Here is a 12,782-nt window from a genome sequence, read left to right as displayed (position 1 = left end):
CACAAGGTGAAAGCCAGGCATCCCGCCGCGAGGGGCCGTAGTGGAGATTAAGCAAGCTATTGCCCAGAGTCGCAGAGTGTGACCCCGTGAGTCGAGTAGGCACCGGAGCGAGAATTGTCGAGTCCGTGGAATTTTTGAGCCCAAGACCCACCGAGGCGGGGAATCCAACCCTGGTCCACGGCCGATCTCAGCTTCCGGGTCTGCCGCCTCTAACCACTGAGCCACGCTTCTCCACTGCAGGAGGCCATCCTAATATGGCTGGCGGTGTCTGGAAGACACCGCCAGCCATATGAACCCTTTTCCGCCCCGGCCGCAAGGCGACCGGGGCGGAAAAGCGGCGGACGGTGTTTCCGTCCACCACAGTCCCCCCGCCATTGTAATATGGCGGGGGGGAAATAGGTGGCGGTCAGTCACGGATGTCGGATGTATCGCCACCGCCTGCATGGCGGTGGCGATCCGTCCGCCATCCTAATCGGCCCCTATACACGAGAGAATAGCTCTTTACATCATCTCAATTTCTATAAAAATAGAGAAAGAAATCTGTAAAAGAAAGAGATGTGAGAGAAGTGTCTTCAATGGATGCCACAACACATTCTATATAATCAAATTTAGAGTCAGAGATATTGTCTTCCAAATACAATCTGCTCTGACATTGTGTCCCCCAGAAATATGTTGAATGGTGAAATTGTATTCATGCAATCTGGATAGGATATGTACTAATCTTGGGGAATAATCCTCGTCACCAAATGTAAAGTGGGGATTATGCGGGTGTCCAGGAAATGAAGATGACGAAGCAAGTACGTTGAAATAAGCTTTATTCCAAATTCAGCAGGATAACACAGGAGTACTGCTGTTCTCGATGAAGCACAACTGTCGAATAACAATTCCACAGTTAAGATGCTTCAAGAGAGAACAGAACCTTGAGCGATGCACCTTCAAACATAAACATGTTTGGAGGTGCGCATGTCAGAGGTTTGTTACATAGGAGAAAAGAACATGGAACTAAGTTCATCATGAAACAAAGTAAACACAAAGAGAGGACTGCAACATCTTATAAACTAAAACATTATATACGGGAGAATAGCCCTTTACAGAACCCATATGGCTGAAGGCAGCCGCGAAGAACACGAGGCGCTGAAAGACAACAGCGTGTCCGATGCGGTATCCGTAGACCCAGGAAGGCGCAGACATGACACTGTGCTGGAAACGGTCACAGCGTTGAGCACCAGCTCGATAATCCTTAAAGAAGTATCTCCAGGAGACGCCAGGAAGCAGAGCTCCTAGCACGGCCAGCGAGCACAGGAATCAGGTTGTCAAGCACCTGACCGGTATTCAGGGGGGGCTTATATCCTGCCCTCGATCAGTGATTGTTTGCATGTGTCTCTTCCCGTCTTGATCCCTGGGGCTGCTGGGAGTTGTAGTTTTTCATGCATACACACCTCCCAGTCGTTCCACAGTACAAGACAGGGGCAAAGGGTTTGCTATGTGTACCCCTTACATACGTGACCCTTCTGCCAGAGACCACCATGACAGCTTCTCACTAGATAGCATGAGGAACACGACCTAAGGCCTTAGGTACTATATCAAGAGAATATGAGTGATCACAAGGTTTGATGAAAGCCAACATATTAAGCATTTCAACTACATTCTGAACTCCTAACCTTTTTTTTAATGTTTTATTACATGAACTACGGAAGGAGTGGTCTAGTGGCTATGCTGTCAATCTGGGGACTTTGGTTTGAATCCAGCAAGGCACTTGTAGGAAGCCGGCTCCGTATATACAATATCAAAAAGAGGTATGGAGTGCACAGAGCCCAGTGAGACTCCAGAGATATGACAGAGGTGAAAGTAGACTATACCTTACTCTCAATTTAGTGGGAGCTGGGCTGAGCAGTTAGGCTTATCAGAGGGTAGTGTGAATGCATTTGCATTTGTTGGACATACTCATTTAGGGCAGGAACACACACTCAATGAGTTAACTCCAAGCCAATGGTTGTAAAAATATTACTTTAGTTACTTTTTTGTAGGAACCAAGATTTTATACAATATTTTCAATATTCTTGGCAATAGGTTTGTATAGCATCAACCAATACTTTTCACGGACATGAAACATGTTTTAGTCTAGTAGAAGATACTTTGTATACAGGCCACCACTGAGTGCAGTGTCGGTCGTGGGGGGCTGTGACCACTCAAAAGGTGAGGAATTCTGTATCAGAGCCAAGGCGGTTGATGCCAGCAATGATATTTAGCCTTGCAGTTGACTGGGGGCAATGAGCAGGATAGGTTTCAGCATGCAGTTGCTGGCTGTCGGTTGCTGTAGATTGGATGGGTTTATGCCATTGTTGGACCGTCCTGAGGCGGTGGCGGTCGGGCACGGGTTGCAGGAGGAGGCCGACAGAGCCACTTGCAGGATGGTACAGGCTCTTGGGCATGGGGCTGTGAACAGCTGCTGTCTTAGGGCCGGGAAGATCCCTCAAGGTCATGGATGCCGTCCGGCTGCGGTGCTTTGTTCCGGCAGGGCAGAGTCGCGTCAGCACAGGTTCCAGTCCTCAACCACTACGGCCTTTGGAGGTCTCAGGTAGCAGTGAGTCGTGTCGAAAGGATTGTTGGTTCTCAACCTCTGCGGTTCTTGGTGTTCTCTTGCAGCAGGGAGTTGCGTCAACACAAGTGGGGGACCTCCCTGTGGTGATTCTTGTAGGTCTTGTATCAGCAGACGCTGTGGACGAGATCCTCTGGTCCAGAGAGAGGTTCTTGGCAGTTTGGCAAAGGTTGCGGGGTCTCCGGATCTCTTGGAGACCGGGCAGGGTTTCTGGAAGAACAGCAGGTCCAGTGGAGGTACTGGGTTCAGGTGGCGGGGTTCTAGACGGGTTTGGTCTACAGCGGTTCACTTCCTGGTCAAGCAGCGGTCCTGGTCCGTCTTCTTCTTTGATACAACGAATCTGAAGAACAAGATTCAGGGGTGCCCTTAAATACTAAATTTAAGGGTGTTACTGAGGTTGGGGGGGCAGTAGCTAATGGCACTTACAGTGTCTGGCAATCGCATAGACACTGTAGGGGCATATTGCTCATGCAGCTATGCTCTCACCTGTGTAATGGGGCTCCCTGCCTTAGGGCTGTACGTCCTGCAAGAGGGGTGACTTACCCAAGCCACAGGCAGTGTTGGTGGGCAAGGTACACAGAGATGTGTGCCATGTCGACTCTTCAGTTTGGACTGCACCAAAACACACAGCCTGCAATGGCAGTGTGTGGGTGTTAAGGTGAGGGGTTCTCTGAGGGTGGCATAATACATGCTGCAGCCCTCAGAGGAGGCCCTTCTCTGGTCACAAGACCCATGGTACCAGGTATCTGGCAAAAGGTTAGGGGGTAACCATGAAAAAAGGGGCACTTTCCTACACAAACCATTCCCCCCCCAAACAAAAGAGGATGAGACTAAACTTTCCCAAAAGAGTCTTCATTGTCTAGGTGGAAGAACCTGGGAAGTCCATCTGTATTAGCATGGGCAGTCCCAGATCTGTGGTCCACTGTAAAGTCCATTCCCTGCAGGGAGATGGACCACCTCAACAGTTTGGGATTTTCACCTTTCATTTGTATTAGCCATCTGAGAGGTCTGTGGTCAGTTTGGATTAGGAAGTGAGTCCCAAACAGGTATGGCCTCAGCTTCTTCAGGGATCAAACCACAACCAATGGCCTCCCTCCCAATGGCACTCCAACGGTGTTCCGTGGGGAGTAGTCCCTGCTCATAAAAGTAAAAGGTTGGTCCTGGCCATCATCATTGGTCTGGGATAGGACCGCTCCTATCCCTAGTTGAGAGGCATCAGTCTGCACAATGATCAGATTGGAGTAGTCTGGAGCTTTGAGAATAGGTGCCTCTTTTAGGGTGTCACAAGCCTTTTGACAACTCACTGTCCAGTTCACTGTACACAATCATGCATTGTCTTACGTCACTTCCTATAATGTGCAATGCTCTGTTGCTCCCCCGATAAGTCTGTACTATATAAATACCAATACATGCATATTTCTACACTGTTACCAGGTATCTCATATTATGCTCTGTGGATACCCCTTCCTCTTGAGCTCCTGGTGAACCACCCTCATTTTCTGACAGCCAACTAGAAGCCCCCGCCATTATATTTTATCGCAGTATATGCTGAACAACATTAATAGGGTTCATATAAGTCAACTTCTCAGCATCTGTGCAAGCACTTTCTTATGCTATTTGGGAGATCCCCCACATCCATCTGCTTGAATCCTGGAAGCATGTATTTATTATGCACCATGTGTCGCTTTTTGTAAGAAAGGACACCTTTTTAGTGAACATTTAATGTTTTTTATTCTGTATGTCCAACATGCACACCTAGCCAGGACTCACTAGGTACCAATGACCTAGCAGATAACTGATGATCGCAGGCCTGGTGGGCACTGTCTGAGCCCATACTGTGATCATTGTCTCAGGAAATACATTGGCAAAGCCAATAGATCTGGCTTTAATGTGCTAAACCACGAAGATACAGGAGTGCACAAATGCGGTTTGCATGTGTTAGAACAATAAAGTCGGACTTATTGGCTTTGCTAATATGTGGATTTGAGCATGTCTTGACCTCCACAGCTTGAAGTACCAGCTCCCCCTGAAATTCGGATCTAGTTGCTCCCCTGTAATTGACCCTCCTAATGTGAATCAGCCATTCACACTGGATATGGACTGAGCAGTTCATAGAGACTCTCCAATTACAAAGGATTGTTTCATTTCCCACAGTGACCATTAGGTCTATGAGTTCTAAACCAGTGTTGTTCCCACTAAACATAGAGGCCTTGGGAGTTGAGCCTAGAACAGTGTACTCTAAAAGTTGTTTGGTATGCGCACTCCAAAAATGTTTGAGATATAGGGCCAGATGTACGACCTGTTTTTGCATGCGCAAATGGGTTTGCGACCCGTTTGCGCATGCAAAAACCTCATGGGCCATGAACAAAGCCTATTTAGCGAGTCGCAATTTATTTGTGACTCGCTAAATAGGTTTTGCGACTCGCTATTAGGAAGGGGCATTCCCTTCCTAATAGCGACCGCAAAGCTATGTACCAATGTTTTGCAACCACAATTGCGGTCGCAAACACTTGCAAATTACTACCCTCTTCAAGAGGGTGGTAATGGAGTCTCAAATGGGAAGGGTCCCCAGGGGACCCCGTCCCCTTTGTGAAAGGCTCTGTATATATTTTTTAAGGACAGGCAGTGGTCCCAGGGACCACTGCCTGCCCTTAAAAAAAGAAACAAAAAAGAGTTCGGAGCCTTATCTCCAGGGCGCTCGGGGCAGAGGCAGCACCGGTGCTTCAGGGTTCTCCGAGGGTGGAGGTGCTTCAAGCAAGCCGAAGGAGGAATACACCAGCACTCGAGAGGGTAATGTGGATAACAAAGATATAGGAGAGTCAACACAATTTCAGCCTCAAGTGAAGGGAGAGTCGCTCGAGAACATTGTGGCCCAGGCTTCACCACCACAGGTGAGATTAGCCGCGTCCGGCTTTGGTGTCTCAAAAAAGGGCAAGAAGTGTGGAATTAAAATTCAAAACCCTGGAAGGAATCAAACGGAGTGGTATGTCCCTCACCTGAATGGAGTAAGGGCACAAAGAGTCAGAGCCCCCCCATTGGCAATAATAAAAGCAATACTTCTACCTTTTTGTGTGGCGAAGTCAAGGCAAAACGAGCAAAAACACGTAAACCTGTTAAGGCTGCTCTGGTTCTTGGCACAAAAGTACCGCCTTCACTAGGGTCATATTTCAAAGTCTTGCCGCAAGTTTTAGACTTAGTTAAAGAGGGGACTTCTTGTAGAGCAGTGCCTGGGTGGGGCTCCCCTCCTCCTGGTGCCCCAGAAATGGAGGAGCTGGCAGGGGCTTCATTAGTGGCTGATAACCTTGATACCAATAGTGGGGGTCTCAGATGCTATCTCGGGGGAAATGTGTGACATAGTGGTGACTGCTGAGGCTGCTCCGGAATAACAACATTTAACAGAGGTAACAGCTGCGCTTCAGGAGGATACAACTCTAGTGACAAGTAACTTCCAGGTTGGAGCAGGGCATGTAGCGACCTCCTTGGAATCCATGTTTTCAGCTTTGTCTTTGGATATAAAAAGGGGGTTAGAAGTCTCCACAGCTAACCAAACAGAAATTAGAAGCTTCTGTGAGTCATTGGAGAGCAAAATTGATGTTCTTTATGCTAGAATGGTGGCCCTGGAAGATACTGTGGCGGGTCTCTCTTGGGAAGGCCGAATCAGATATTATAAATCTCAAAAAAGAAGATCTTGTCCTCTCTGAGAGAATGGAAGTCTTGGAGAGCAACGCACGACGTAATAACCTCCGAATTCTCAATATTCACGAGGGGAGATGACATTAAGCAGTATGTGATCGCGCTCTTAAAGGAAACTTTGGGACTTGAACAGTCAGCAGAAGATCTGGGAACAGATATTCAAAGAATACACAGCGACCCTTTTAGGAGGAACCCACAGAGAGCCAAACCTAGGAAGATTCTGGTTAACTTCCATACCTACTCTCTCAAAGAACAGATTCTTAATCAAGCCTTAAAACAGAAAACCCTGAGCGCTAAAGGCTTCCCATTCCAAAGAAGATCGGACCTGTCCAGGGCAACCTTGGACAGGCAGTGGGAGTTGGGAAGGAAGTTGGAGGCCTTCATGAAACTTGAGGCGGTTGCACAACTTAAGTTTCCAGCTGCCTTAAAAATAATGCATAACAACAAAATGGTTAATGTTAGATCTGTACAGGCAGCCGATGAACTATTGCTAGACTTGGGCAGGGAGGAAGGTTTGTCGGGATAGATTTAGGATTTGGGTCCAGCTCCTAGAAGCGTTATCACTTCTTCCCTCGGGCACACTCCACCTGGATCCATTCAGTTTCCATGTTCAGTCTACACTTAGCACAGGGGTATAATCTTAAAAGTCTTTAAATGATTTCCCCCTGGTTCTTATTTATTAACGCTTCTCTATATAGTTTGGGGCTTAAGTGTAGAGACAAAATTGGCATTTAGCAAATCTCAATCCTACATGACTTTATAGTAAAAGTCGGCATCTTTGTTTTTTCTTCTTTTCTTCTTTTTAGGGAGCAGGGGGTCAGTGGTAGCCCTGCAGGTTGCAACTCTCTGGACTTGGTCTGGATAGTCAGGTCAAGGGTTTCCCAGGGGTGGGGGGTGGGTAAGTCTGGGCACAGTGTACAGGGGTGGGTGTTGCAAGGTAAAACATTAAAAAAAATCCTCCTTCTCTCCTTTGCAATTTTCTTTGTGGAGCAATCTACGGTGTAAATATGGCTGGATTAGACAGGCCTAGGGGGTCCTTGAGTCAAAAATGGGCACAGCGCAAGGGAGGCTACTTTATTTATGAATAGTCTACACATTCTCTCCTGGAACGTCAATGGCCTGTGCACCAGACCTAGAAGGGACAAGATCCTGCAATATCTCCGGGACTCTGGTGTGCAGGTTATTGTGCTCCAGGAGACGCATTTAATAGAATCAGAGATGCTTCTACTTGCTGAAAAAAACAAATGGATAGATTTTCATGTCTCCACAACTCAGACTATGAATATCAGTGGGGTTTCAATACTTTTTAAGAGATCAGCAAAGGCTCTCCTTATATCAAAGTTAGTAGACCCAGGTGGCAGATGGATCATTGCAACTGTTAATATTTCAGCGGCGCAAATACCTATTGTTGGATATTATGGCCCGTTCCATGATGACCCTTCAGTTCTTAAATCTATTTTTTCTCATCTATTATTGTTTCCAGAACCAACTGTTCTGGAGGGCGATTTTAATACTGTTTTAGACCCTCATCTTGATAAGTCACCAAATAGTCGTGCCTCAGTCTCACTAAAACTAGGATTTTCTTACTTGACGCCATGAAACAATATGCTTACTCTGATATCTGGAGGCTAAGGTCAGGGCAATATTCAGGTTTTTCATTCCGTAATTATAAATACCGGCATCAATCGAGGATTGATTTTATCTTGGTTAGTCAGGCTTTGAAGGGTTTAGTTAAGAACATCTTTTCTCCAGTATTAGGGGTGTCTTTCATAGATTCACATGCTTGAATATTCCCCGTCGTCGAAGTGGGAGTCCCACGGTATATAAAAAATAGCAATAATGCTAATAGAACATAAATGATAATATCATATAATAATAAAATAGAGATAATACACTGTAAAAACCTCTACAATGGTAACTTCCATAGGAAGACAGTATAAGAGAAAAAACTCATTTGTAACATATCAGTGTCATTATGTTGGTCCAAACTGCAGCCAATCAGGCTCACGCACCCTCTAGAACCTTCTCCTCAGAAGCTCAAGCCCTCAGATTTTCTACCGCACGTCGTGTGAAGGGAGTCTCCCTGAGCTCTGCTCAGTTTTCTTCAAAGTTTGTCTCTTCAACTTATTTTTCCAAGAATGTCAAGTAAGAAGTCCTTGTTTAGAGCTTGCTCTTCATGTGGGAAACTACGTTTGTTTGAGAAGGACCCCCACCAAAAGTGTATTTACTGCCTGTACCCTGACCACAAGGTGGATGAATGTAAAATCTGTAGAGCTCTTCCTTCTAAGACTCTCAGAGACAGGGAAGGTCGCCTTCTTATATGGTTGAAGCGCCTCCAAGATAAAGAAGATGTTCTGTCAGACGCAGTAAGTCTTCAGTCAGGCTGTTCCACTGTTCCTTCCAAGCGTGGGAGTGTTCAAGACTTGCCTTCGCCTTTTCTTCAGAAAAAGAAAAAGCTGGCCTTGCCTGTGGCACAATCTTCACATTCTATGCCTTCAGTGTCAACGCCCACGAGACCTGGCTCTCAGGCGTCTTGCCCAGGCTCTATCAGTATTCTGACAGTCCTGACACCCAGGTCGTCGACGGGCTCGTCGACGACCGTTCCGTCCACAAGATTGGCTTTGCTGTCTTCGTCGACGACCTCTGTGACGACGACGTCTGCTTCCTCGTCGTCGACGACGGTGATGTCGACATCCTCGACGTCGACGAGAACTACGATCCCGTCGACGATCCCTATTGTCTCGTCGGCGACGAAGTTGCCGTCGACGAAGAAAACCTCTTCGACGTCGAAGAATTCATCGTCGACGAAGGTCCCGTCGACGTCGGCCTCTCCGTCGACCACCTCGTCGACGTCGGCATCGTCGGCGAAGAAGGCAACGATGGTTCCGACGACGAGAGCCCCGTCGACGTCGAGTGCTCCGTCGACCAGCTCCATGACGACGGCGTCGTCGTCGAAAAAGGCGACGCCGGTTCCGTCGACGAAGGTACCGTCGACGAAGGTACCGTCGACGACGATAACGTCGACGAAAGTATCGTCGACGAAGATACCGTCGACGAAGACACCGTCGACGAGGCTTCCGTCTCCTCAGATTCCAGCAAAGACGGCTCCGTCGACGCACGTTCCGTCGACGACGATACCGTCGACGACGAATCCCTCAGTGGGCCCTATCTCGTCGACGATGGCGATTTCTTCAGCGGCATGTTCAGGATCCTCGTCAGGATCGGGTTCTTTTGCCACCATGCCTCTGGTACCACTGCCTTCCTTGACCTCTGGCAGGGATTCTTCTATGCAGCTGCCGCCTCCTGATCTTCAATTACCCTCGCCTTTGATGGCAGCTGATCACGAGACTGGATCTATGGGGGAAGATGATGACGATGAAGCTCACAGTCCATCAGAATTGATTATAAAATGTCAAGACTCCAGTTCTGACCAGGAGGACGTGGAGGAAGTGGTCCAACCGGATGACCAAATTGTCCAGTTGCCTATGGCATCTTTTCCAGTTTCTTTGTTTTCAAACCTCCAGCATATGCTGGATGACTACAACAGAAGGTTTCCGCCTACCCCTCAGGGTACTCCAAGCCACGCTCCGGCGGAGGACTCCGGCCCTGCCACCCATCCACAGTCTTTGGAGCAGCCTGTTTTGACAGAGCTTCCCCGCCCTCACCCCCCTCTTCTTCCGCAACCTGGTGCGCACGGGGTGGATGAGTCGGACAGTGAAGAAGGGGAATTACACCAGGATACTGACGATGATCAGGATCCAGATATGGCGGATTACGACGACTATCGGATACAAACACCTTCTCCGCAACAGCCAGAGGCGGGTGATGCGCCTACCATTGATACAGCAAGCTTCCATGTGCTAATGAATAAAGCGGCAGACCGTTTTAAATTGCCGAGAGAACAACGGCAAGAAGATTGCTTTCTCTACGATTTCAAAAACAAACCATACAAACAAATTCACACCATACCAATCATAGAATTTGTATGGAAAGAAGGGATAAGAATTATGCATTCTCCTAACTCCTTGCCGGCACAAGTCCCTCGCCTGGAAAAGAAGTACAAGGCTCCTGCGGGTTCACCTGCTTGTTTGCTGTCGCATCCCAAACCGGACTCGGTTGTCACACAGGCGGCACAGCGACGATCCCGTAATCCGGCGACTCCTCTCACTACTCCACCTGATAGAGAGGGTCGACGTTTGGACGCCATTGGGAAGAAATTTTCCACCATGTCCTCTACATCGGTACGCGCTGCAAATGCGTTGGCCATTCTAGGTCGCTTCGACAGGCAAATGTGGTCGGACATTTCCGCATTCGTTTCTCTAATTCCAGAAGCGTCCAGAGCGGAAGCCCAGCAAGTTCTCCAGGATGGCATGAGGGCGTCAGAGGAAATGATTGACTGCGCGATTGATGTGGCGAGTACGGGATTTCGCATCCTCGCCAGTGCTGCGGCTCTCCGCCGCCAGGGCTGGCTTAAATCCACTTCTTTCCGGCAAGAAGTCCAGTCGAAGATACTCGACATGCCCTATGACGGTGAATCTCTTTTTGGCGCTCACATTGACGAGGCGCTTGAGTCAATTAAAAAGGACACCGATACAGCAAAATCGCTAGTCTCCTTACAATTTAAGAAGCAGCCCTTTCGTGGCGCCCGTGGAAGAGGTTCATCTTCCACGAATTTTCGAGGAGGACACACTCAGTACCGCCAATTCAACCAAGGCAATCAACGTTACTCCTCTCAACAGTCTAATCGCCAACATCAGTCACGACCCTATAAAGGAAAACCTACTTATAGGGGTGCCAACAACAAACGCCAGTGACTCTCATGTCACGCAAGGAGTTGGAGGGAGAATCTCGCAGTTTTATTCCCAATGGTCTCTGATAACATCGGACCAATGGGTATTGGACATTGTTCGCAAGGGTCATGCCTTGGAGTTCACAGAGATTCCTCCTCATTCTCCGCCATCAGGCCCGCCACCTCCCCATTTTCTAGAATTGCAACATCAAGTTCGTCTTCTCATTCTAAAAGGTGCAGTCGAAGTGGTTCCTATATCACAACAAGGGACAGGTTTCTACTCACGTTTTTTCCTCATTGCCAAGAAGACGGGAGAGTGGCGGCCTATACTGGATTTGAGGGCGCTCAATTTCTTTCTGAAACAGCAGTCTTTCCGCATGCTCACATTGTCAGAAGTCTTGCGGCTTCTCTGCAGCGGAGATTTCCTGTCCACGATAGATCTGCAAGACGCCTATTTTCATGTGCCGATTCTGCAACAACATCGCCAATTTCTGAGGTTCAAGGTGGGCACTGTCCATTACCAATTCAAGGTGCTGCCTTTCGGCCTGCGTTCGGCACCTCGTGTTTTCACGAAGGTCCTGGCCCCAGTCATGGCTTATCTACGTCTTCAAGGAGTGCAGATTTTTCCTTATCTGGACGATTGCCTTCTGAAATCTCCGTCTCCTCTTCAGCTGGCTCACGACACAAGTCTCTGCCTGCGGACTTTCGAGTCACTGGGGTTGACCATCAACGTGGACAAGTCACACTTAACACCATCACAAAGAAGGAACTTCCTGGGTGCCATTCTCGACACGGAATTATCAAAAGCCTTCGTTTCCCAAGAACGACAGGTGAAAATAGTACGTCTGGTCACCCTCATCCGTTCAAAACAGTCAGTTTCTGTGCGCATGTTGAAGTCCTTTCTGGGGATGGCGTCGTCCTGCATCGCTCTGCTTCCGAACTGCAGGCTCCGCACTCGCCCTATTCAGGAGGAACTAGACCTGCAATGGCGCCAAGTATCAGGATCCTTCAACGATCTAGTGAGAGTCTCGTCTCGCATGAAAGACAGTCTCCTTTGGTGGAGAGAACCATCCAACCTAAACGAAGGAGTTTCCTTTCTGGCCCTTCCTCCGGATCTGACGCTGACCACAGATGCATCCATGGAGGGTTGGGGAGCTCATCTCCTAGACCTTTCAATCAAAGGGAAGTGGACACCGTCACAACGAACATGGCATATCAACAGATTGGAGCTGCTGGCGATCTTCCTTGCTCTCAGATCTTTTCTGCCAGTAGTGCAAGGAGAGTCCGTGCTGGTTCAAACGGACAACACAACCAGCATGCACTACATGAACAAACAGGGCGGCACAAGATCTCAGCCCTTGTCTCGGCTAGCTCAGAAGATCTGGAACTGGGCTCTTCATCATCGAATCTCCCTGACGGCGGTCCATCTGCCGGGGGTTTCAAACATCCTAGCGGATTCGTTGAGCAGGTCCACATCGTCTACCCACGAGTGGGAGCTTCATCAACAAACTCTGGACATGGTGTTCCGCCGTTGGGGTCGTCCCCTGATGGACCTTTTTGCCACTCCACTGAATCGGAAGTGCCCCGGCTTTGCGAGCTGGCATCCTCATCCGGGGTCCAGCGGCAACGCCCTTCTCATGGACTGGAGCGGCCTGTTCGCCTATGCGTTTCCTCCCATACCATTGGTGCCGAGGACGTTGT

This window comes from Lissotriton helveticus, chromosome 9 (assembly GCF_964261635.1).
Source record: "Lissotriton helveticus chromosome 9, aLisHel1.1, whole genome shotgun sequence".
NCBI lineage: Eukaryota > Metazoa > Chordata > Amphibia > Caudata > Salamandridae > Lissotriton > Lissotriton helveticus.
The sequence above is the reverse complement of the archived record's forward strand: the minus strand, read 5'-3'. Positions refer to the sequence as shown.